General features: G+C 39.5%; 1 protein-coding gene across 2 annotated transcripts in view; it reads left to right on the top strand.

Moving 5' to 3' along the window:
• The window catches only part of CDH8 (cadherin 8), a 401,377-nt gene that overhangs the window by 86,122 nt on the left and 287,882 nt on the right, over positions 1-27,373 (top strand). The window lies entirely within an intron of this gene.

Here is a 27,373-nt window from a genome sequence, read left to right as displayed (position 1 = left end):
AAAACAACTTCTTGCCAAAGAAGTACAAACTTGTTAAGTAGTATCATAAAAATACTGTTCAGGGACTTGGTATTTTTACTGAAAAAATAGATACTGCTTTGTGTATATGCAAACTAGGCTTAATTTGCTCTCATAAAGTAGAATTTGTATTACCTTGGGTCCACTGTTTGGAAATTAGATAACATTAAAGAATATAATAAAATACAATGTAAATTTACCTCCATACCTTCCTTTTTCCAAGATGAATTTTATTAGTGTCTAGTGATTATTTGAGTCAATTCCAAATATTCTCTCTAAGTTTACCTTAAGATTTTGCTTTGTGAGTCTCCTGCTTTTTCAAAGGCTGTCTTGCCTGCTTTAAAATCAAATAAATACTTCTGTTGTGCAATGAAAACTTTCAAGAAATGGGATCAAATTAAATTTATCGTTTTTAACTTTCAGTGTGCATATATTTATAGTTAAAGAGTATATGTGTGAATGTGTGTGCATGTGTAATTTTTTGAGCAGCTAATTTACAGGGTTGATACTGTTGGTCTAATTATTAAAGTACACATGGGAATTTGTGTTAAAGAAAGTTAAACACATTCTAATCATTTCTTTATTAGTAAACAAATTTAACTTACGTGATCGGATACTTAAGCCGATGTTGTTAGTAAATAAAGGGATTTAAATTCTCTTACTATGGGACTCATTTCTACTTGTTTGAAGTGTGGAATAGCTTTTTTCTGTCCCACGTGGCAACTTTGATAACTAGACTGTCTATGTGTGGGCATTAACCAGTCAGATGATACTTCCAGTATTTAAACATTTGGAGAGAACCAAATAGCTTTAAATTTCCCAGAAGCCCTATAAGACACATCGTTACAAGATACTCGCCATTGTAATGGAGATGGTTTGATTACCTACAGAATATCAAAAAATCTTTTGTGCTAACAAATTTCCTCTTTAAAGTTATTCACAGTTCTTTGCAATCATGTTTCAGTCACATTATGTAAAACTTTAAAAATATATATCAGTAAAAAAATAAAAACTAGAAAACAGATGAATGTTATGTCTATGAGATACTAGGTCATTTTAATGAAGAGCTAGAATCCACTGGGTTCTGTAAATGTCAGCATTCTGCAGTGAAGTTAGCATGGTCTTCATTAGGTGGGATTCCATTTCTTAAACACTAGGTTTGTGGCCTTGGTTAAGTCCTTTCCCTCTCATTTACTTCCTCATCTGTTAAACAGAGTTAATACCTGCTTTAGAAGGTTACTGTTGAAATACGACATTAGTGTTAGTTCATTATGTTTTCTCTTTTAACGTTGTTACTACCAGGCAGAGTTTATGTTTACAGATATGTACATTATTATTTAGATGTTTCACTTTCCCCATAAAGATTGGGACTCAATTTTCAAACATCAGATAATTATGTGCACAAGAACTGACTCTCCAAAAAAATTTTTTTTTGTTCTGCAAGTTTGTTTTGAGTATTTATCATGAGGCAAGTTTAAGTTTTAAACAATAAATGTTTAACATTTTAAATTTATTTTTATTTATTTTTGATTGCGCTGGGTCTATTTTGCTACACGCGGGCTTTCTCTTATTGTGGAGCACGGGCTCTGGCGTATGTGGGCTTCTGTAGCTACATCTCCCGGGCTCTAGAGCACAGGCTCAATAGTCGTGGAGCATGGGCTTAGTTGCCCCATGGCATGTGGAATCTTCCTGGACCACCCATGTCCCCTGCATTGGCAGGCTTATTCTTAACCACTGGACTATCAGGAAAGTCTGCAAGTTTAATTTTGAGTGCTAGGGATGCAGAGATATGTAAAGGCCTTTGCTAGTCATTGTAAAGAGCATCCTATTAAAATCACTGTTGGGGCTGGCACTAGAGGAATTGCTTAGAGGAGATGCTGAGTAGGGAGAGGATGTGAAACCAAGAGGGACAAGCACCATATCTAGTTTTTTATACATCCTTTCTCCACAGCAGATAGATGAGAGGTGGTCAGTTGACTTAGAAAGGTCCTCCTGAGATGGGGGAAGCCCTCCCATGAGATTTCACCCGAGTGGAAGACTCCACTCATCAGTCAATAGGGGACGTGTTCATTCCAAACACAGTACATGAACTGAGATGATTGTATGAAGTTGACCAATATAACTTTAAAGAAAATGGTGTCTTTTGGTAACAGTTATTCTTTGTTTAGTTCTCAGTGCTTTGGTGTTTGAAAGACTGTGTCTCCACATAGTCATAGCATATCTTTCACAGATAATGCTGAAACAGTATCTGTTTTTTAAGTGAGATAGAATTGGTGTCACACTCAGAGATTTGGGGAAATAAGAGATAGTATTTATAATACTAATTTTCTACTAATAATAATATGATATACTTTTAAAATATATTTACACAAAGAACAACAAATAAAATTAATAGTATTCTGGTACAGAAAAAATCCTCAAGTAGATGGAAGGGGAAAAAAAGCAAACAACCAGAAATATGGAAGCATTAGTATGCTCTGTGAAGATTTACATTCTAAATATGTCATGTTCTTCCACCGACCAGTCTTTCCTCTTCTACCCTTGGAGTCCATATGATCAGCTACTTTCATGAATTGTTGAAAAGCTATTCCAGATGATTTCCTTGCATCCATTTGGATGGATTCAAATGCATCCATCCATTTCCTTGTATCCACATCCCTTCCCAATTTTCACTCTATGCTTAGTCACAGAAGTGATACAGTTTGATTTGCATTTTGAGAAGATGGGGCTTCCCTGGTGGCTTAGATGGTAAAGAATCAGCCTGCAATGCAGGAGACCCCTGGAGAAGGGAATGACAACCCACTCCAGTATTCTTGCCTGGAGAATTCCATGGACAGAGGAGCCTGGTGGGCTAAAGTCCATGGGGTTGAAAAGAGTCGGACACGACTGAGCGAATAACACTTTCACTTTGAGAAAATCATGTGAGATACTACACATTAGCTGTTTTTCTTTACATAGAAGAGATAAAATCCTAAGGATCTCTAACAGACATCACATGACTTGCCCCTTCCTTTATTTATTTTTAAATTATTTATGTATTTATTTTATTTTTGCTTGTGCTAGGATTTTGTTGCTCCACCCGGGCTCTTTCCAGTTGCTGTGAGCGGGGGCTGCACTCTAGTTGCGGTGCTCCAGCTTCTCACTGCAGTGGCTTCTTTTGTTGCAGAACACCACCTCTAGGTGCTTAGTTTTAGTAGTTGTGGCACAGGGCTTAGTTGCTCTGTGGCACGTGGGATCTTCCTGGACCAGGGATCGAACTTATGACCCCTGCCTTGGCAAGTGGATTCTTGACCACTAGACCACTGAGGAAGTCCCACCCTTGCCTTTCTATTCAACCTTCTGTAGACCATGCATCCTCTTCAAAGAATTTATTTCTGTCAGGCAATTATTAAACATCAGGTCCAAAGAACTCTACCTTGAAAGATATACAGATGAACAAGAAGACCTGGGCACTGCCTTCAGGATGCCTAATAATATTCAATGACTGATTTGAGGAATTTATTCCATTGCTTTGTACATCAAAGGTTTCTACTAACTTATGCATTGAATGAATTCCAGCAAAGCTGGCAAATTCCTGTGAAGCAAATCCCATTTTCCCATCGACTTCCATTATGATATTGAAAATGCATTTCCTCTTGGTGAGAGGACCTGCAGTATTCAATTGCTTGGCACAGCGGCTCATTGGGAAATCATATCTCTTTAAATGCATAAAGAGAAAAGGAAGAGCTATAGGTGTGATAGGAATTGTTAGTGTCCTACAAAGGTGCTGCAGTTAAAGCTTAATGGTGGCTTAGGAATTATTTCTGGCTTTACCTTCAGCAGAGTAAATATGAGACTTACTGGTGAAGACAGGCATAGGCTTTTGATTTTGAATCCCAGTTTTTTCCTCATTAGTGGAGTGAGCTAGGAAATTTTACTTAACTTCTTTGAGTTCCATATTTTTCAAATGTGTCAAAGATTGGAGTGTGGAATGTTAGTGACATAAAGAGTTAGAAATCATAGTTGACCTGGTGCTCGGGAGGAAAAATAAGAAAAGAACCACATCTTGAGGTTATTTTGTTTTATGTTGTCACTTTTGGCACTAAGCCATTTGAATCAAAAGCAGTAGTGAGGATCGACACCCAGTTACATTCCCCATGGTACTCTGCACTCATGTCATTTAATCTTTTCAACATCGATGCACTCAACAAACAGGTATTGAACTCCTATGCACATTTGCTAAATAGAGTAAAATCTCGTAGCTGCCTGCAGTATTTCCCTAAAGGTGTCTGTCTTATGAAGAGCTGCTTCTCTGCTAAAAATATCTTACTCTGTCTTATCTCTAGCACCTTCTCTCAACACAGAAGTCAGAGAGGGGGGGAGAAAAATCCATTTGGGATCAAAAAGGTCTTGCCTTCTGTATTACAACCTGTACCACTTACCAGCAAGTGTGCTGGGCTCATCCTTTACAGACAGAAAGTGCTTTATCAATAATTTTGCTGTACTACCTCATTTACAGGTCTCTGGCTGTCTTGATTTCAGGATTATACAGGCTATACATGCTGTGAAAAACCAGGGCACAGGAAGCACGAGTGTGAGGCTGTGGTTCATGGAGCTTAAGATGTCTTAACTCTAACATTTACTGACGTGCATCCTGTGAGGTATTAACAGATGTCACATGAAACAGTGTTTCACAGTGTTGACCACAAAACCTACGAGTTTTTAATATTAACCTTTTTCTTTGCTGCAGGAGTACCAGAACTTTTAACATGCCAAACCTGTTTTGTGTGTCTCCAGTTAGTAACAGTATAAACTGAACATAATTTACCCAAAATATGTTCATCACCTTGGGTGCATAAGATTATTTTTGAAAAATTTCACCCCCTCTGCTACTTCCATCATCAGAGGAGTTTATTTCCCTGCCCCAATTTTGTCAAAAGTATTGACAGAGGAAAGAACTCTATAATAAAAGGAAACTGCACTGAACAATTAGAATGTACTCTTGTCTTTAGTATATTCTTGAGAGGGATTAAAAATATGCACTTCACATCTATTGTTGGACTGCTGCTTCTTTCAGTCAGCACTGGACAGGTTCTTTGCCTCTTGGAGCCCGAGTTATATTCTGGATACATATTGGCTGCTGCTAAGTCGCTGCAGTCTTGGCCAGCTCTGTGCGACCCCACAGACGGCAGCCCACCAGGCTCCGCCGTCCCTGGGATTCTCCAGGCAAGAACACTGGAGTGGGTTGCCATTTCCTTCTCCAATGCCTGAAAGTGAAAAGTGAAAATGAAGTCGCTCAGTTGTGTCCGACTCTTAGTGACCCCATGGACTATAGCCCACCAGGCTCCTCCGTCCATGGGATTTTCCAGGCAAGAGTACTGGAGTGGCAATATTTGGTAAATAATGAATGAGTAGTGTGTCTGCTATTGGAGATGCACCATGCTAGATGTTAAGTGTTGACTGTGGTCTATGCTCCTTTTGGATGTTTCTTCCAATGTCATGATTTTTTTTTTTTTTTTTCTTTTGGCCATGCCATTCTGCATGTGTCTTAGTTCTTACATTCTGTCATGTATCTTAGTTCCCAGACCAGGGATCAAACCCACTCTGCCCCTGCATTGGAAGTGCAGGGTTTTAACCACAGGACCATCAGGGAAGTCCTTAATTTCATGACTTTTTAAACCTAAAATTATTTAATCAGATTCAAATCAGAAAAGCAAGACATCGGAAATACTCAGAAGCTAATTCTTGCAGGCACACTTAAGTTAACCCTTTGGAAGATATCTTAATATCTTTCTGTTTTACCATGCACACTTAAGTTAACCCTTTGGAAGATATCTTAATATCTTTCTGTTTTACCATGCTATTCTTTACTGTGTCAGGGCCACTTAAACAGCTTCTCAGATTTTGTCCCAATCTGGTGTCATTAAATGAAGTTCAGTTGGTACTTACCAACTACTTGGTTTACATATGGTTTTCTCACTGTGTTGCCATTCTCAGTGAGGTTCTTAAGGGCTAGATAGCCAAGACAGAAGTGTGGACAGGGCAGACACACTGGGTATGTGTGTGCTCACAACCATATATACAGTGACTGTTTCACTGTAATACACACTCCATTAAACCTTTAAGGACTGATCCTGAAGCTCCCATTCTTTGGGCACCTGATGAGAAGAGCTGACTCATTGGAAAAGACTTTGATGCTGGGAAAGATTGAGGTCAGGAAGGGAAGGGGGTGACAGAGGATGAGATGGTTGGATGGGATCATTGACTCAAGGGACACGAGACTGAGCAAACTCTAGGAGTTAGTGATGGACAGGGAAGCCTGGCGTGCTGCAGTCCATGGGGTCACAAAGAGCTGGACATGACTGGGCAACCAAACAACAACAACCTGCAGATAATTTTCATTTCCTGTGACATCTATTATTTGAGAATGGGGCCACAACAGCCTTGTATGTTAGCCAATAGCAATTCCATGTTGAAATTTACATATGATTTAAACACTATTTGATTATTTTATTTTATTTTATTTAGTTTGTTTTATTCTTAGACATAATTTAAAATTCTCCAGAGAAAAAAGTGAGATGTTTCTAAGAAGGAATTGAAACAAATATGTCGAATGAGGAGGCGGAAAGCACATTCATTCATTAAGTCTGAAAATGGGAAAAATTTCATTTAGAGAAAAAAAAGGAATATACTTTCTCTCAGATTTACACTACCTGAAACTTGAATTCTATTCTTCTTTTATTTTCAATTGACTCATATGTTCCAGGAATAGAGAATTCAACATAGAATGAGAACTTCTTGAAGGCAGGGGCCATGTTTTATTCATCATTTCTGTGTATAACTCTGGAAAATAATAGGGGCTCAATATATGCTTGTATGACTCTGTATGACTGAAAAGTAAAAATGATTGAATCATACAGTTATAAAAATATGTTTTAGGGAATGATCAGCATTTTCCTTGACACATTTAATACAATTTTTATTCAAACTGTTGAGATATTAAAAAGACTCAATACCTTATGGAAAAGTCATATTTGCCTTCTTTCCTCATAATCATTGTAATAATAATCATACTCAAACCTAGTGTGAAATACACTTCAGTTTAGAAATAAGATCTACAATAGCATTCATGTATGGGAAAGAAATAATGGTGTGGAGTTGTTTTGATAATGTTTATGATACTGTTTTTGAGCAATCTTTAAATTCTTGGGTTTAAGGAATAAACAGCTGTTTCAATCCCACGCCCACCCCCCTAGCAGGAGCATACTACTGAACTAGTGGAGACACTGCTTCAGTCACTATGGAATAGTCCACCCAATAAATGGGAGAATTTACCTCTACCTGGGAACCTTCCCTGGTGGCTCAGATGGCAAAGAATCTGCCTGCAATGCAGGAGACCTGGGTTCGATCCCTGGATCAGGAAGATCCCCTGCAGAAGGGAATGGCTACCCACTCCGGTATACTTGCCGGGAGAATCCCATGGATCTAGGAGCCTGGTGCGCTACAGTCCACGAGGTCACAGAGAGTCAGACACAACTGAGCCCTAACACTTTCACTTTTTTCTTTGGGAACCAGATAACCAGATTTGGTCAACCTTAGTTACCTACAGGGAGAAGATTCCCTGGAGGAGAAAATGGCAATCCTTTCCAGTATTCTTGCCTGGAGAATTCCATGGACAGAGGAGTCTGATGAGCTATGATGCATGGAGTCACAGAGAGTCAGACAGGACTGAAGGGACTTAGCATGCACACATGAAGTTACCTACAGTCTGATGCCAGATCCTCAGTCACTAGGTGCTCAATTACTTCTCTTGTCCTCTCTGATTTCTTTACATAACACTGTTTTTTCCCCAGCCATGAGAAGAAGAGAAATACTGTCATTCAGTTCAGCAAATATTTGGTTAGAGGCCAAACTGGAGATTAGAATCTGTAGATATTTATGAGCTGTGCCTCCTTGGACAAGTCACTCAGTGGCATTGAACTTCAGAATAATCTTTGGTCTGTCTAAATGCCATCTTGTTTTCAGGGTCAAGAGGGTTGGCATGTACGAGGGGAAAAGTGGAAGAAAACTAATCTGTCTTGAACACTTACTGTATGCCTAATAGTATACCTTTCAAACCTCAGCTTCCTAATTCACTAAATGGGTATTGATACCTACCTACTTCAAAGGAGAAAACAGAAGTTTGATCAGGCATCAGCTCTCAGAGATTGAACTCAAGTCCTGACATACCTGATTCTGAAATGTATGTAATTTATTTCTTTCCTGTATAGCCTCCCCAGAAAAACTGTAAATAAAGGTATTAAAAAATCAATGCTTTCTTTAGAATTTTGCTAGGCACTGCACAGTATACAATCTTCAATTCTTATGGTTTCCACAGTTTCTTTTTTTTTCCCTTGTTTTTTTTTTTTTTTTTAATTTTATTTTATTTTTAAACTTTACATACCTGTATTAGATTTGCCAAATATCAAAATGAATCCGCCACAGGTATACATGTGTTCCCCATCCTGAACCCTCCTCCCTCCTCCCTCCCCATTCCATCCTTCTGGGTCGTCCCAGTGCACCAGCCCCAAGCATGCAGTATCGTGCATCGAACCTGGACTGGCAACTTATAGACAGACTTTTCATTTAGAGATAAGGAAAAAAAGAGTTCCTAGTTTTGTTCAAACTTTTTATGGGGTTGTTCATTTTTTGGATAAATCTTAAGCCAGAGAAGCAAAAGTTACCACTAGTAAGAAGCCCTTGCAGTCTTGTCCAAAACAGCAGAGCAGGTCTTAGCGCAGAGGGATGATTCCACTTGTGTGCGTGTGTGTGTTCATGTGGGAGCTTGGAGGTGCGCAGTGGGTGGTAGAGGCTTCAAAGTAAGGAAATGGACTCAAATTTTTTGAGACTTTTTTGACAGGTACTGATTTTGAAGTTACTGAAATCCATTCTGCCTCAGACTTATTAAAATGAAGGGAAATCACAAAGCATCTTTGATTCAGCCACGTTTCTTTTCACGTTTTCCAGTCATTCATTCTACAGCCTTCCAAGGGATTTAAAGGAAAAATAGGAGGAAATAATGAAACACATAGAAAAAAAAATCACTATGCCTGAGAAAGCTGTTAGAAAGCCCAGTTCTCTGTAAGCAGCTTGCTCCACCACCTTTTAGCAACATATTTCTCTTGATTCATACCAGCTGGTTGTTTCTAATTTCTCCTCAGTGTCTTGGAATAGCTATTTCCCTTGAAGCTAATCTCTCAGCCTTTGCTGATGACTCCCTGAGTTTGAAATTCCTACAGAAGGTATTAATATTAGTCCTCCTCAACTTTCTGCTCTTAACGCTTAAATAAACTGAGCCTTAATAGCTGACCTTTGAGCAAGGACGATCCCAGAGATTCACAGCCCCCATGAGCTTAGGTAACCTTTAGGGGTTAAGAATGGTGACATATTGCATGGATAAACTTGAATCCCTGCCTTATCAGTCATCTCGGCTCAAAATGAAGTTGCGTTTTGGGGCAGGACTGGCTGAGGTATGAGCATCTGGCCACTCATCACCTCTCTTTGGACAGTGGCAGTAGTTTTAGTAGTTTTAATGGAAAAGCAGACTTTGTAACTATTTAGATGCAAATTCTGTTAACAAATATAGAGCATATTTCTCAAGCACTGTTGTAGTTCATCTTCACAAGGATCCTGACAGGTGGGTATTTTCATGTCTTCTTTAAAAAAAATATTTAAAGCAGGCTTAGAGAGCTTAAGCAATTGCTAATATCACATAGCTCATAGGAATAAAATCTTCAGACCCAGATTGTCAAAGTCAAAAGCCTCAAAAGCCATTTCTTCCTAATGGATGACAGTATCCAGGCTTCAGTTGTGATAAATCTGATGAACTTGCTTCTGTTTGAACCTGTTTTCTTAGATTTTGAACCGTGTTTTCTTTTGTCTTTCTTGTAACATTAGTGTTAGTCACTTAGTTGTGTCCAGCTCTTTGTGACCCCATGAACTGTAGCCCACCAGGCTCCTCTGTCCATGAGATATTCCAGGCAAGAATGCTGAAGTGGGTAGCCATTCCCTTCTCCAGGGGATCTTCCCAGCCTAGGGACTGAACTCAGGTCTCCTGCATTGCAGGCAGATTCTTTACCATATGAGCCACCAGAGAAGCCTGGTAACATAGGTAGGACTTTCACTATGTGTGTGTGTATCTCACTATATATTAAACATTATATTTTTATTTCTGTTTTTATATTATTAACAGACTCCTTACTTTGGAGAAGCCTTGTCCAGGAAATGAGGAAATCAGAATCATGCCTGGAATATTGCTTCTAATGATTGTGACTGTATAGATATCAGTATCTTTAAACTATAAGTGCTTTCAGTTCAGTTCAGTTCAGTCACTCAGTCGTGTCCGACTCTTTGTGATCCTATGAATCACAGCACGCCAGGCCTCCCTGTCCATCACCAACTCCTGGAGTTCACTCAGACTCATGTCCATCGAGTTGGTGTTGCCATTCAGCCATCTCATCCTCTGTCGTCCCCTTCTCCTCCTGCCCCCAATCCCTCCCAGCATCAGAGTCTTTTCCAATGAGTCAACTCTTCGCATGAGGTGGCGAAAGTACTGGAGTTTCAGCTTTAGCATCAGTCCTTCCAAAGAAATCCCAGGGCTGATCTCCTTCAGAATGGACTGCTTGGATCTCCTTGCAGTCCAAGTAAGTGCTTTACACACAGCTAATTCATTCAGTCTTCAGAACAACTTAGTAAATAACCACCAACAACACTATTCCTATTTTTAAAAGGAAAAGGAATTAAGGCTTAAATAATTTGGAAAAGGTGACACAGCCAATAAGTATTCAAGCTACTATATTATTCAAACTACTATACTGAGTATCAAATGGACAATGGCACCTCCTCCACCTGTGTTTAGGAAGGGATGACTGAGAACTCTTATTATTTATTTTTTTAAGAAAAGTATTTATTTATTTGGACTGTCTCAGGTCCTTGTGGCACATGCAGTCTTCATTGCATCATGCAGGATCTTTCGTTGCCCTTATATACTCTGTAGCTGTGGTGTGGACTCCTGAGTGGGCAGGCTCAGTATTTGTGGTACACAGGCTTAGTTGCTCCTTGGCATGTGGGATCTTAGTTACCTGATCAGGGATTGAACCCTCATCCCCTGCATTGCAGATTCTTAACCACCAGGGAAATCCCTGAGAACTCTTATTTTTGTGTTAGAAGTATCAATCCAAAGCCAGAAAGATGTCCATTGTCTGCTAAGCAACATTTCAGCCTCTCTAGAGTCATTTCTTGTCACTCTACGCCTTTCAACTGAGTGTTGCAAACACTTGCCGGCCACTCATGTGCTAGGGATTGTGGCATTACATGCTTTATACTGATTATTGTCACGACACAGCTCTGGGGTAATGAGCAGTGCTCTCAAAGCCTTCGTTGTTCTCATCTGTTGTTGTTTAGTTATTAAGTCATGTCTGACTCTTGCAACCCCATGGACTGTAGCCCACCAGGCTCCTCTGTCCATGGGATTTCGCAGGTAAGAACACTGGAGTGGGTTGTCATTTTCTTCTCCAGGGGATCTTCCTGACCCAGGGATCAAATTGTGTCTCTTGCATGGGCAGGTGGATTCTTTATTACTGAGGCACCAGGGGAGCCCTCATCTGTAAGAGATAATAGGTAACTTCCCCAAAGAGGTTCTTGCATATACATGTATATATGTATAAACCGAGGATGCAAATCCAGTTCTGCCTGATCTTAGAGCGTCTGCTCTTTACATTATGCTGCCTGATCTTAGAGCGTCTGCTCTTTACATTATGCTGTGCTGTATATCTCTCTGTTTAGAGTTGTCCTCCGTAGGGTTTGGTGACTTAGCTCTCTTCTTTGGTTGACACTATTCCTGATTCTATTTTTCTCCATTCTTACATTACTCTAGGTTGCTTCGAGAATCAGATGAGGCATTCATTTACACAAAAGAAACCTTCTCTTATGATCAGCCTCTGGGCTTCATAATACCGTGCTATAATAAATATAATTTCACTTTCCATGCTGTAATAAATATTCTGTTTATTGTTCTATCATTCCCATTAGATTATGAGATCACAGAAAATGGGTTATGTCTCAAGTATATGTGTATTTTTCAAACTCAAACAGTACATAGAAAATAGAATAGTCATTCAACAAACTTCCATTGAATATCTTATATATCTGAATAAATTCAATTCTCACACAGATGTAGTTGGGGATTATTTGGTATCCATGTATGCAAACTAAGCTTTGACTGAGAGTAGAATGGCCACTCTATCAAGAGCTCAGTACCATCTTGACATGAAACTGAGCTGCAAATATCTATTCGGAATCCGAAGCTAATATAAAGGACAGGAGGAATCCTCTGAATTTTATCCTCCTCAAGTGTCTGTAATCTAGACAATGGAAATCCATGTCAGTGCTACTGTTTGTGCATTTTTTCTTTTATTCAGTGACCCATTACACACAGCACTGTATATTGATGAGACACTCCCCTAGGCACCAGCGTACAAACTGAGCAAGATGGATAAATTGTCTACTCTCATGAGGCTCATGTTCTAGTATTTGAGACTGGGGAATAGTAAAATAAAATGAAACAGAACCAGGTAATGTAGAATGACTGGTGACTAGTTTGAGTTGTTTAGAAAATCTTTTCTGAATTAGTGATTATTTTTCAGCTAGGATGTGAGTGACAAGAAGTATCCATCCATGAAAAGACAAGAGGAATTAATGCAAACACTTTTAGCAAGGAACGGATGGACGTGTTAGAGGAATAGAAAGGAATTTAGGGTGGCTGAAGAGTGGTGAGCTTGGAGTGCAGTATTATAAGATGGAGTCAAAGTGTAACATCAAGGTCAGTTAATAGGTGCTTATGGATTGATAAGGAGTTTAGCTTGTTTTCTAAATGTGCACTAAATATGTTAGGGAGGGGTGGTATTGAAGAGTTTTAAACTAGGGACAACAACATGTCAAATCTTCCCTTGTAGCTCAGTCGGTAAAGAATCTGCCTGCAGTGCAGGAGACCTGGGTTTGATCCTTGGGTCGGGAAGATCCTCTGGAGAAGGAAATGGCAACCCACTTCAGTATCCTTGCTTGGAAAATCTCATGGACACAGGAGCCTGGTGGACTGAAGTCCATGGTGTCGCAAAGAGTCGGGCAGGACTGAGCGACTAACACTTACTTACTTATGTTATAATCATCACTCAAGATGCAGTATGTAGAATGGGTCTCAGGGAGGTAAAAGTGGAAGAGGGGAGACCATTTATATTGGCTCAATCAAGGGATGATATTTCATGGTCTGAGGATGTGGATAACAGTGGAGATGAGAAAACAGGACAGCTTAGGGATATTGTTTAGAGGATGAGGCAACACCTCATTTGGATGTGGGGCTTTCGAGAAGAGAAGAAACCAGGATAACTTCTAGATTTCTGCTTTGAACTGGGTAGATGGTATTGCTGCTTCCTCAAATGAGGAGCAGGTTGTGAGTAGAGATGAGTTCAAGGGATTGAGACTTCTGCTTGGGTCATGGTGGCAACCCGCTCCAGTGTTCTTGCCTTGAAAATCCCATGAACAGAGAAGCGTGTTGGGCTATACTCCATGGGGTCACAAAAAGCTGGACACAAGTCAAGTGACTTAGCAGCAGCCTAGTGATACTGAGATTTCTCTGGGGACTGTAGCTGGGACTATCAAATACAGTGTTAGACTGTCAAACACAGTATGAGTCTGGGGTCTAGAGGGAGGTCTTTCACAGCATGCACTTTGTGGGATCATTGACATTGAAAGAAGGACAGAAGATAGGATGAGATCATCTAAGAAGAGCGTGTGATAGAGAAGACCCAGGACAGCGCTGCAGGAGGAAAATCCAGCCTTCTGAGTTCTGGAGCAGGAGGGTGCATCCGTGGAAGAGAGGAAGAGTATATGCCTAAAAAGTGAAGTGTTTGGGGAATCAAGCAGAAAAGTGTTTCAAGGAGAATGTGACACTTTGTTTTACTTGCTGTTATCATTATTTTAATTAAAATCATTTTGGGTCAAAGCAAGAGCTATTTGAAGAGTGCTTTGAAGAAATCTTAACTTCCCAAAAATAAAAAAATAAAAAAATAAAAGGTATTGGCCGTATTTCTAGGTCACCTCTGAAAATTTCACAATACAATTGAAGCTGTCTTTTAAGGCTGCACATGAATAAAATGAGAACCAAGGATAAATGCAGTCAGCCTCAACTGCTTGTTTTTCTCATGGATTATGTCATAACTCTTTGAAAACAGTGTTGCATCACTGTAAAATGACTGTATTTTTCTTTGTCAAGTTCAACCTGATTGAGTTTTGTGTGCCTTTGAAATGGTACACGATGAATATAATCACTTGTGACTCCTCGATTTGCCAACATTTTCTCACTGTTAGTCTATTGTTATTACCATTTTTATTATCATTATTATGCAAGTGTTTCTCTTGTCCTTAAGATCCAAGACCCTTTAGTTCTAGTGAGGTGGATGAACCTAGAGCCTGTTACACAGAGTGAAGGGAGTCAGAAAGAGAAGAGCAAATATCGTATATTAATGCATATTTATGGAATCTAGAAAAAGTGGTATTGATGAACCTATTTGCAGGGAAGGAATGGAGACACAGATGTAGAGAACGGACTGTGGACACAGTGGCCAAAGGAGAGAGTGGGAAGAATGGAGAAAGTAGCATTGACATATATTCTCTATCATGTGTGAAACAGAGAGCTGGTGAGAAGTTGCTGTGTAACACAGGGAGCCCAGCTTGGCACTCTGTGATGACCTATAATGGTGGGATGGGGGAGTGGAGGGAGGCTTAAGAGGGAGACGATATATATATATATATATAATTATGGCTGATTTGCATTGTACAGCAGAAACCCATCGCAACATTGAAAGGCAATTTTCCTCCAATTAAAAAAAAATATATATATATATTAAAGATCAGCGACTCATAAAAAACTTTACTTTTGTAATTCTTGAAAGACAGAAAAGACAGGGAAGAGGGTATCTCTTGGGGTGTTCCATATGGCATCTCCTTGCCATGAAGTTGCTGTTGAATCAGCCGTGGTTACATCAGACTCAGAGAGACTTAAGGGATTCCAGCAGCTTCTGTTTCTGGGCCTTTTTTTTTTTTTTAAAAGATAAAACGACCCATTAGTATAGCTCTATCCAGAAAGGCTGTAAACTCTGGCCCTTGTGAGGAGCACACATATTCAGAAGCCAATTCAGACCAATAATGAGATCTTTACTGTGCAAATAAATATTGGATGGGGCAGGGAGCACAGTGTGATTCGATCTTGTGGTGACTCATTGATGCTGATGTACATCATTTGATGTAAGGAAGATGGAAACGAAGATAAGGTGTAGATGTATTATTTTAATATATTCTTCACTTATGTAAAAAATCTACAAACACTCCAAGAAATATAATTCCAGGACTGACTTTTATTTTTCTCTTGGATGTTGATTACTTGTGATGTGGTAAAATTGGTGAGTTAATAAGGAGCTCTGCTAAACAACTAGAGAACGGAATGGCAGCCTACTCCAGTATTCTTGCCTGGAGAAATTCCATGGGTAGAGGAGCCTAGCAGGCTACAGTCCATGGAGTCTCAAGGAATTAGACATGACTGAGTGACTAATACTTTTCACTTTTTCTGCTAAGCAAAGAGATGCAGCTCTTTTATGAGGTTGCAAGAGAAGAGAGGATGAGGGCGTTTTGTGAACCAGACATTTCTGGTTTGAATCTCTGTCACTCCAAGTTAGTGTTCTCTCTCTTTAAAAAAAAGATACATTTGTTTATGCTGATGATGGGTTTCAGGTGCTGCTTGAGGGCTTTCTCTAGTTGCCTTGAATGGGGGCTGCTTTCTAGTTATGGTTTGCAGGCTTCTCACTGCAGTGACTTCTCTTGTTGCAGAGCATGGGCACATGGGCTTCAATGGTCGTAGCTCCCGGGCTCTAGAGTTTAGGGTCAGAGTTATGGTGCATGGGTTTAAATAAATAAAATGCATTTATTTATTTTGCTGCACGGGGTCTTAGTTGTGGTCTTAGCTGTGGCAATGTGGGGTCTTAGTTCCCAGATCAGGGATGGAAACTCTGTCTCCTGTATTGCTGGTGGATTCTTAACCACTGGACCACCAGGAAAGTCCCAAAGCCAGTGTTCTCTTGCACAAGTTTTTTGTTTTTAATTTAAATTTATTTATTTTAATTAGAGCACAAGTTTTTTAAACGAAGTCTCAGCTTCTTATCTGTGCAGCATGACACCACTTATATTTAGTGACAGTTACTTACAATGTTGTTTCACATACTTCTCCAAATTGCTAAACCTTTAGCCTTTCTCTCCAACTTTGTATGTGGCAGGAGAGGCAGATATGTTAGCGTATCCCATCATTTAAGAGTATGGTAGGGCTTGGTATTTATCTTTTAGTATTAAAGTCAATTACCTATGATTTATTAGCTACTGGGAAGGTGCAATATAAATAATAAACTTGAAGGTTATAGATAAATTATGTTTTTAATTGGAATGCTAATAAATTATAATGTCATGTTATGAAATAAGTAGCTGTATTCTTCAAACATCTCAGTAAAAGTCACCTGCTGAAAATTTACCCAAGGATGGCATAAATTAACTTAACTGTCAGAATAAAATCTTCAAAGGAGGAGAAATAATGCTTTCCCATATCCAAACATGGTTTATTTGAATTTAGAATTATTTCTACAAATCTATACCTTAATAAATATGGACGATACAGAAATCTTTTTTTTTTCTGATTATGTAGTAATAAACTTTCCCCCTAAACTTTTTTTTCCTCCTTGAGATGAGAAGGGCATATTTCGTTTGCACATATTCCCTATATTCCTTGAATTAAACTCTGTGTCTTAATTCTTATTAGAAACAAGTTGAATTGTTATGATAAATGAGGCATCTTTTCATCTCTCTTCAACTTTCTGGATTCAATACCAATATCCATACTGAAGCACGATTCCTTTTTTAAAATATTCTTTTAAAAATATTTGTTTATTTATTTGGCCATGCCAGGTCTTAGTGGTGCCATGTGGGATCTTTAATTGTGGCATGTGGAATCTAGTTCCCTTCTGTCACTCCCTTCTCCTCCTGCCCTCAAACTTTCTCAGCATCAGGGTCTTTTCCAATGAGTCAGCTCTTCCCATCATGTGGCCAAAATATTGGAACTTCAGCTTCTGCATCAGTTCTTCCAATGAATATTCAATGAATAATGACAAACATGTATTAAATGCTTACTATATAGCTGGCACAATACTAAATAGTTTACCTTTATTTTTTCATTCTATGTTCACAAACCCTGGTAGGGGATATGAACTAGCATCATCTCCATTTCAGAGGAGCAATTGCTGAAGGTCATGCAGTATATAAGTATTATTAGAGCTGAAAACACAAGCCTGTCTACTGCATGTTAACCTCAATTCAGTACTGCTTCTTTTCAACAAAGCCCACTGGGAAGGAAAACCCCGTGAGGCTAATGATCTTTGGACGTTTGAGTGATTTTGCTTACCTGTGATTTTCAGAGAGGTTACCAGATAGATGAGTGTCGTGTCTCAGCTTAACTGTTTGCTATAACCTTACATTTTAACATGACTCCTCATATGTACGATTTACTAACACTAACATTTTGTAGGTATATTTGCATATTGCAGAGGTATGGCCAAAGAACAGGGCCTCTGGTTCTGTATTATGCAGAGGAAAACAGAAAACAAGGATATATTTCTCCTTTAGTCAGAGAGAGATGCCAGCAGGAGTGCGGGTGGAGTGGGGCTCCTCATTAATATCTAACTGCAAGGAATGATTGCTTCCAATTTTATGGTATCCTTCTCCATGAATGAACTATTTCAGTTCTGAAATGACTGGCATGAACATGGAAATCATGTATTTTGTAAAATAAGTGTCATTTGGGATAACTGAGTAATTAATTCCCTCCTTATCAACTCGTCTACAGTCACAGATGTATTACATAGATCTGGGCGTCATTAGAAATTGGTGAAATATATACTTGATGAAATCGTTTTATATATGACTTGGGGAATTTTTAAAAAAAAAATCTCCATTACTTTATCTTGATGACTCAACATGAGGTGTTGTAATTTTCCGGGCATCAATGAAATGCTGAATTGTGCCATTTGTCTCTTTTAAAGGAATTTTACTCCATTAAATTGAATGATATTTAGTACTCATAGCGTATCATCTCCTTTCAAATGGAAACATTAACTGCTGTAATTAATCCTCCCAGCACTTCTCCAAGCTAAAAATATAAACAGAAATAAAGAAATTGATTAGAAACAGGTGTGCCCTTGATAAAAGAAGGAAACACAATTAGATGTTCAGCCTCTGACTCAGGACTCCTGGGTTCAGTTACTGCCTGGAGAAGGTTTTCTTCTTTAGGGAGGAAGCGTTCACTTCCTAGAATTTGCAGCTTATACATAACACTTGATTAATTGGAAGAAGATATCTAGGTTCCTTTACAGATATTGTGAATAAAGCTCCATCACTTGCAGAGGCTTGAAAATAGTGACACCATGTGCTCCTCTCTACACTGAAATGCTGTATTTGTTTTCACTCTGTGAAAACCTGAATTATGGTTTGTTGGCTGTTCACATTTTCCTCTGGCTTATGCCAGTTTTTCAGGGTCTAAGAAAGGATGTGTGTATAGGGTGGGGTATATGGAAGTAGCAGATAGTGAGCAAAGATTGTTTCTTTGGTCATTGGTGTCCACTGTGACACACATCATCTCTCAGAAATATATCTCAAAATGATCAGTTTGATTCTTTCTAAAGCATGCATTCAAGCATTTGCTGGCATCCTTCCTTGTTTCTTTCTGTCTTCAAGATCAAATCCAAGCTACTTTCCATTGCACAAAACATGTCATCATAAACAACCTCTTCCTGTTCTTCATCTCCCAGTCTTTGAGGACTATAAGCCCAGAACCATGTTTTAAAGTTTATTGGCTTCCAACTAAGATCATGGCATCTGGTCCCATGACTTCATGGCAAATCAATGGGGAAACAATGGAAACAGTGACAGACTTTAATTTTGGGGCTCCAAAATCACTGCGGATGGTGACTGCAGCCATGAAATGAAAAGACGCTCACTCCTTGGAAGAAAAGCTATGACCAATCTAGACAGTAGAGACATTGCTTTGCCAACAAAGGTCTGTCTAGTCAAAGCTATGGCTTTTCCAGTAGTCATGTGTGGAGAGTTGGACCAGAAAGAAAGCTGAGCGCCAAAGAATGGATGCTTTTGAACTGTGTGGTGTTGGAGAAGACTCTTGAAAGTCCCTTGGACTGCAAGGAGATCAAATGAGTCAATCCTAAAGGAAATGAGCCCTGAATATTTGTTGGAGGGACTGATGCTAAAGCTGAAACTCCAATCTTTTTGCCACCTGATGCGAAGAACTGACTCATTGGAAAAGACCCTGATGCTGGGAAAGATTGAAGGTGGGAGGAGAAGGGGATGACAGAGGATGAGATGATTGGATGGCATCACCAATTCAATGGTTTGAGCAAGCTCCAGGAGTTGGTGATGGTCAGGGAAGCCTGGCATGCTGCAGTCCATGGGGTTGCCAAGAGTCGGACATGACTGAGTGAGTGAACTGATACTGATACTGGTGGCCCAGAGGTAAAGAACCCACCTGGCAATGTAGGAGACACGTGTTCAATCCTTGGTTTGGGAAGATTTTTTGGAGAATGAAATGGCAACCCACTCCAGTATTCTTGCCTGGGAAATCCTACGGACAAAGGAGCCTAGCAGGTTACAGTCTATAGGGCTGCAAAAAGTCAGTCACAACTTAAGCACTAAACAACAACAACAACAGCAGCAAACAACGTGTGATTGTATGCTGGTTAAAAAATCCTACTGTGTGGAAACCACCCACTAATTACACTTGGAAAAGCTATGATCCACACAGGGGCAGTATAACAGTTGTTTTCAGTCCAAGTGAACATTAAATTTACCTGAGAGGCTCTAAAATACTGATTCCTGAGTCCTACTGAAATATTCTAATTCAGAATTTCAGGAAATGGTACCTGGACTTTGGTATTTTGCAAAATCCCCCAACATTAGTGATTTCAGTTTTCATCCAAATTTTAAAACCACTTCAAGATAATATAACATAATAAAAGTTTATTACCTAGCAGTTAAGAATAAGGGCTGTGAATTTAACAGTCCTGAAGGTCTGAATATGTTCTTTTTTAAAATTAATTTTTATCGGAGCATAGTTGATTTATAATTTTGTGTTAGTTCCTGCTGTACAGCAAAGTGAATCAGTTATACATATACATATACATGGACTTCCCTTGTGGCTCAGTGGTGACGAATCTGTGTGCTGCTGCTAAGTCGCTTCAGTCGTGTCCGACTCTGTGCAACCCCATAGACGGCAGCCCACCAGGCTCCACCGTGCCTGGGATTCTCCAGGCAAGTACACTGGAGTGGGTTGCCATTTCCTCCTCCAGTGCATGAAAGTGAAAAGTGAAAGTGAAGTCGCTCAGTTGTGTCCGACTCTTCGTGACCCCATGGACTGCAGCCCACCAGGCTCCTCCATCCATGGGATTTCCCAGGCAAGAGTACTGGAGTGGGGTGCCATACAGCCAAATGCAGGTTCAATTCCTGGGTTGGGAAGATCTCGTGGAGAAGGTAAATGACAACCCACTGCAGTATTCTTGCCTGGGAAATTCCGTGGACAGAAGAGCCTGGTGGGTTATAGTCCATGGGACTGCAAAAGAGTTGGGCACAATTTATGGACTAAAAAATACAAACAACAAAGACACATATATCCACTCTTTTGTAGATTCTATTCCCTTACAGGTCATTATGGAGTATTGAGTAGAGTTCTTTGTGCTATACAGTAGGTTCTTATTAGTTACCAATGTTATATATAGTAGTGTCTACATGTCAATCCCAATCTCCCATTTTATCCCTCCCCCACTTGCCTCCTTGACAATCTGAAGTTTGTTTTCTATATCTATTTTTGACGAGTCTATTTTTTTTTGTGAGTCTATTTTTGTTTTTTAAATAGGTTCATTTCCACCTTATTTTTAAGATTCTGTGTATGAGCAATATCATATGTGCCTTTTTCTGATTTGTTGTTTAGGTACTAAATCATGTCTGACTCTTTTGTGACCCCATGGACTGTAGCCCTCTAGGCTTCTCTGTCCTTGAGTTTTCCCAGGCAAGACTACTGGAGTGGATTGCCATTTCCTTCTCCAGGAGATCATCCCAACCCAGGGATCGAACTGGCATCTCCTGCTTGGCAGGTGGATTGTTTACCATTGAGCCACCAATGAATTTTTAATTCGATACTTACTTAGAGCCAGAACACGACATTGTAAATGCTCAGAAAAGTAGGACCCCTGGTGGCGGTCCTCAGCTTTGTCTCTTCTACTCAGAAATGAAGCTCTAGCTCTCTATACTCATAATCCCACTCAACAAGACAAAAGCCTTCTGCTGAGCTAGACCTAGATCCCTTAGGTATGAGTAGAGTGATAGTCCATTAACTCTTGAACTTGCCACTTTGGGAGGGAGATCATCTTTCCCACTTCAAGTGACTTCTCACATTACTCTTGCCAGCCACATACTTCATCTCCCTGAAGGGATTGTGATAAATTTAGTGTTTGTTCACCTTGTTAGAAGGCTGATGGTATTTTGGCAATCTTTATCCACTAGTCTTTGATGTGAGGATTAAATTAAGCAGCAGGAATATAGCATAGTGTTTGATGGTGTTAAATGTTCCTTACATGTTGGCTGTAATTATTTTCATTTCCAACATTCTGTATTTATTTACCTGAATGCCTCAGAAATCTGTGATTCTCTCATTATTCATTACTTCTGAAATGATAATTTCTTCTCTTTCCAGGGAAATATACAAAGTGAGAGCTAACGTACCTTAAGTATTTACAAGGTAATGGGCACTGTTTTAAGACCATTATATATTTAGCTTATTTATTCCTTATACCTATAGATGATTCTTACTGTTACCCCTCATTTTAGAAATAAAGACACTGAGTCACTAAGAAGTTATGTAGCTTTCTGAAGGAGACAGATACTATGTGGTGGGCCTGGAATTTGAACTCAGGACGTCTGATTCCAGAATTCAAAGCTGTGAATGTTCACAATCTCTACTATCTCACCCTCTTAAGATACAACTTTCAAGTATCATGATTATGCACATCCATCATAGACATCTGCCTCCTCTAAAGAATATGATCCATCTTCTCCACTGTCTCCTATACAGATTATAAATGTATCTATGATGCTATACTGCAGCATTATTTTTTTTCAAGGAACACGTAGTCCAGGAACTTGTAGGTCTTCCCTTGTGGTCCAGTGGCTAAGACTCCATGCTCCCAATGCAGGGGGCCTGGGTCAGGTAACTAGATCCCACATGCGGCAAATAAGAGTTCATATGCCACAATGAAGACCCAGTGCAGCCAAATAAATAAATAGATACTTAAAAAAGGAATACATAATCCATTAGAGGAGAACACATGTGTCTTCTTTATTTATGTGTCTTTGGTTCACAATAAAGTGGCTGATGTATTCTAGATGTTCAACCAATATTAACAATAGAACCTAAGAGAAAAATGGATAAGGGAATCACAGGAAATAAATGTAGAAAGAAAATTATATCCACGTCTAAGAAATATGAGGTTACCTCCTTCCTCTCCCATCAAAGGCATGCAAGTATGAATTCACGGTCAGGATGGAGAAAGAGGAGAGGACATTTAAATGTATATTCCATTCTTCATGCTGCCTTGCTACAGTCCAGGAACAGTTCTAGATACATATTTTCACTTACATACCACTGCCATTCATCACTTCTAAATTATTCCAGTCAGAACTTTTCTACATAAAGTTGTATTTGGGCCGTGTTGTTGTTCAGTTGCTCAGTCATGTCCTACTCTTTGCAACCCCATGGACTGCAGCATGCCGGGCTTCCCTGTCCTTCACCATCTCCAGGAGTTTGCTCAACTCATGTCCATGGAGTCAATGTTGCCACCCAACCATCTCTTCCTCTGTTGCCCGCTTCCCTTCCTTCCTTCATTCTTTCTTAGCGTCAGGATATTTTCCAATGAGTTGGCTCTAGGAGTTTAATAAAAATGTGTAGCTTCAATCATTCCATATAAAATAATATGATGACTGTTTTTCTACTTATGCACCATACATACTAAACACTTAAAGCTTATTGATGCATTCAAAACTGGATAGCTCTATCCTACTTTGACATCGGTTGTGCTTGTTTAGAGCATATGGGCTGCAATCGCTCCACTTCCGGCTCTTCCAAGGTTCGTCTGCAGGATGTTGGTGCCTTTTCATCAATAATGTCATCTAATGCTCATCATCTCCTACTTTCTCACAGGGACAGCGTTTCCCGTGGCCATGGGTTTTAACGCAGAACATGACTGGCTAGTTGATATTAGTGCTAACACATTCAAAATCTTCCCCTCAGACAATCCTTTCAGCAGTTTTCTATCTGAACTGCTTACTTTGGATCTGGCATGGGATCAACCTCAGTCATGTCCTGAGGTTGCAATTATTGCCCGAGAAGCTGAAGCTCACATTTTTATCCTTCAGAAGCTTCTGTTGACAATCAGACTTAAATTCTCCGGTGATTTTAGTGCTTGTGATCATCCAATAATTCTACAAGCATGTCTTGAATACCAACAATAAGCTAAGTCATGTGCTCACTGCCAGGGATAAAAGATGAGTGGGATATGGTCAGGAGTTCACACCCATTTGGGAGGAGGGAAAGAGTCCTGGTACCATAATGAGATAATAATAGCTGCAGCTTTCACTAATGAATTGGTACATACCAGACATTTTCCTCACAGAGTTCTATTATTTGACTCCATATTTTTCCATCTGAAAAATTGTGATAGAGAGAAGTAAATGATTTTAACATTAAATAAATAGCATATGCACCAAATCACACATAGCTGATCCACAATCCATATTCTTTTTTTTTTAACTTTTTATTTTGTATCTGGGTGTAGCCAATTAACAATATTGTGACAGTTTCAGGTGAACAGCAAAGGGACTCAGCCCTACATATACATGTATCCATTCTTCCCCAAATTCCCCTCCCATCCAGGCTGCCACATAACATTGAGAAGGGTTCCCTGTGCTATGCAGTAGGTTCTTGTTGGTTATTCATTTAAATAGAGCAGTGTGTACATGTCCATCCCAAACTCCCTAACTATCCTTTCCCCCCATTCTTCCTCCTGACAACCATAAGTTTGTTCTCTAAGTCTGTGAGTCTCTTTCTGTTTTGTAAATAAGTTTATTTGGATTATTTCTTTTTAGATTCCACATACAAGGGATGTCGTATGATATTTTGGGATTCCCAGGTGGCTCAGTGATAAAGAATCCACCTGCCAATGCAGGAGTTGCAGGTTTGATCCCTCGGTTGGACAGATTCCCTGGAGAAGAAAATGACAACCTGCTCTGGTATTCTTATGTGGGAAATCTCATGGACGGAGGAGGCTGACTGGCTACAGTCCTTAGGGTCACAAAACTCGAACATGACTTAGCGACTAAACAACAACAGGACAATATTTCTCCTTTTCTGTCTGACTTGCTTCACTCAGTATGACAGTCCCTAGGTTCTTCCATGTTGTGTCAAATGACATTCTTTTTGATAGCTGAGTAATATTCCATTCACAACCCATATTCTTAACTGATAAGGTACAAAAGAGTAGTGTTTTTCCTGATTTTTAACATTAACCTTTCCCGTGTTTTTATCCTTTAGTTTATTCTAGCTAGTATAGAGTTCCTATTTACTCAGCAGATTAAGGAAGCCCTTGCAGTAAGCTGTGAATGAGGGCTTGAAGGATAGCTGGGTATCTGTTCACCTCCCCAGATACATCCTGTATTTCCCTTCTAATCTTTCTTTCTGAACCATGTCAGTCCCTCACCTCCACTGGTGTGCCTGGGGTGTCCAATAGTAGGGCCTTAGTGTTCCAGATGTTTAGAACACTAAACACAAAACCTGTTTGTCTTTGGTTCAATCTGGATACCATTCGGTGCTTCTGGAAGGTGTGGGCTGAGGCACCATCGTTCATGCAGATGTTATCTTCTCATTTGGTACCATACACCAGCTCCATCAAACATGTCCGTTGTTGATCAAATCAGAGTATTTTAGATGATTTGTGCCTTGACTGAAACAGTGTTATCTTTACAATCACATGTTTTACTATGTTAGCTGCCCTCTCCATTCAGAGGAAAATAAATCCATACATTTTAAAATCCTTCTCTCTGTACCACTTAAATTTGTTATCCCTTTTTGGGAAACACAGTGCCAACACAAAATATGCCAGACCATATGAGATCTTAAAGGAGGGGAAGGTATCCTGGAACTCTGTCCCTTTAGCCACATGTGAGTGCTGCAAAAAAAACAGAAAACCCGGGCATGAGAGTTAATGAATACCCCCACTAATAGCTTTATCCCGATAAATATTTCTTAAAATTCACCATGCCTTTCCATTTTTCCTGTATCCACCTTAAGGCACATTTCCAAATGGTTTGTTTGATTTAGTTCACTGTGTATTTTTAAAGGGACTTCCGTGGTAGCTCAGCTGGTAAAGAATCCACCTGCAATGCAAGAGACCCTGGTTTGATTCCTGGGTTGGGAATATATGCTGGAGAAGGGATAAGCTACCCATTCCTGGGCTTCCCTGGTGGCTAAGTTCGTAAAGAACCCACCTGCAATGGGGAAGACCTGGGTTCAGTCACTGGGTTGGGAAAATCCCCTGGAGAACAGAAAGGCTCCCACTCCAGTATTCTGGCCTGGAGAATTCCAAGGACTGTAAAGTCTATGGGGTTGCAAAGAAAATTTGATTTCTAAGCATTTCTGGGTATGCTATTGTCCTTCTCTAAATCCTCCATTAATTTCTCCAAACCCCTCTGGGTAAAAGTCTAATATCCTTAATGTATCTGTAAGATGTCCACAAGAAGATACCACTGCCTATGATTTCAGCCTTTTGTCAATTTTTTTTATTATCCTCTGTTCTAGTCACTCTCCTTATTATCTTCATTATCCTCTGGATTTATTCAGATTTCTTGAAACTGTTCAGCTAATACTGGTCTTCTTAGTTTGGTATACAGTGGTGTTGATTGCAAAGAGAAAGAGCTTTGGACCTTGACTCAAATTTCCCATTAGATTCAGTTTCTCTTTGGCTGTGTTGCAGTTTATTTCAAATAGAGATGGGGAGGTTTCACTCTCAGGATTATTATGAATAAGAAAGAAGACAATACCCACCTTAGTAAATGCAATTTATTTCTTATAAGAGCAATTGCTCTTTATTTTCACCTTCCAAAGATTGGATCTTTGTCTTGCTATTCAAAGTGGGTCCCATGGGCTCCCTAGATCACAACATCAGTGTCGCCTGGGAGCTTTTCAGAAATGCAGAATCTCAGACCCCACAATAGACTACTGAATCAAAATCTGCATTTTAACAAGATTCCCCAGATAATATAGGTGCACATTGGGGGCTTGTTTACGAACAGGTGGTAATATTTCTTAATTATTGTGTTTCTCTTGTAGAATTCAAATCAAGCCATCATTCCCAGTAGGATGTAAGCCACTGAGGGCTGAGGCTATCTCTGACTTATTCATTGTTATATCCCCAGGATTTACACGAAATCACTCAAAGACAGTAGTTAAAAAATTAGTAATATGTTCCAGAGAATAAATCAGGACACAATTTTCACCACCCAGAACCTAGCGTTACATCCTAACCTTGATTACTGTCAGTCATTACATAAGTGTAGCATGCTATTCAAGGACTCTGTATATATCAAAACTCAAATGACTGCAGGTTCATTTTTCCCCAGGGCATAGAAAGTGGAGAATATTTGGGGAAGCATATATACATACTCTAAATGTATTTTCAGAGCATATAAATCCAAACCTCTGCATTGCATTTTTGTCCTAATAATGCTTTACAGTTTTAAAAATATTTTTAAATTAATTATTTATTTTTTGGTTTTGCTTTTTCTTCATTGCTGCATGCAGGATTTCTCCATTTTCAGAAAGTGGGGTCTACTCTCTAGGGGCAGTGCTCCAGCTTCTCATTGCGGTGGCTTCTCTTGTTGCAGAATGGAGGTTCTAAGCACATGGGCTTCAGTAGTTGTAGCGCGAGGGCACGGCATGTGGCATCTTCCTGGACCAGAAATCAAACCCATGTACCCTGCATTCTCAGGTTTTGTTTTTAGCATTATCTGTAATAATTATTTCTAATAACATGGTATGTCATGGAGATGCGTTGTGCTTTCTCATTATATTTTATAACATCTCACTTCTCATCCGGTTGTTGATTAGATGTGTGTTAATCCAGTTACTGAATAGATG

Source organism: Bubalus kerabau, chromosome 17 (genome assembly GCF_029407905.1).
Source record: "Bubalus kerabau isolate K-KA32 ecotype Philippines breed swamp buffalo chromosome 17, PCC_UOA_SB_1v2, whole genome shotgun sequence".
Taxonomy (NCBI): domain Eukaryota; kingdom Metazoa; phylum Chordata; class Mammalia; order Artiodactyla; family Bovidae; genus Bubalus; species Bubalus kerabau.
This window is presented reverse-complemented; position numbering and strand designations above follow the sequence as displayed.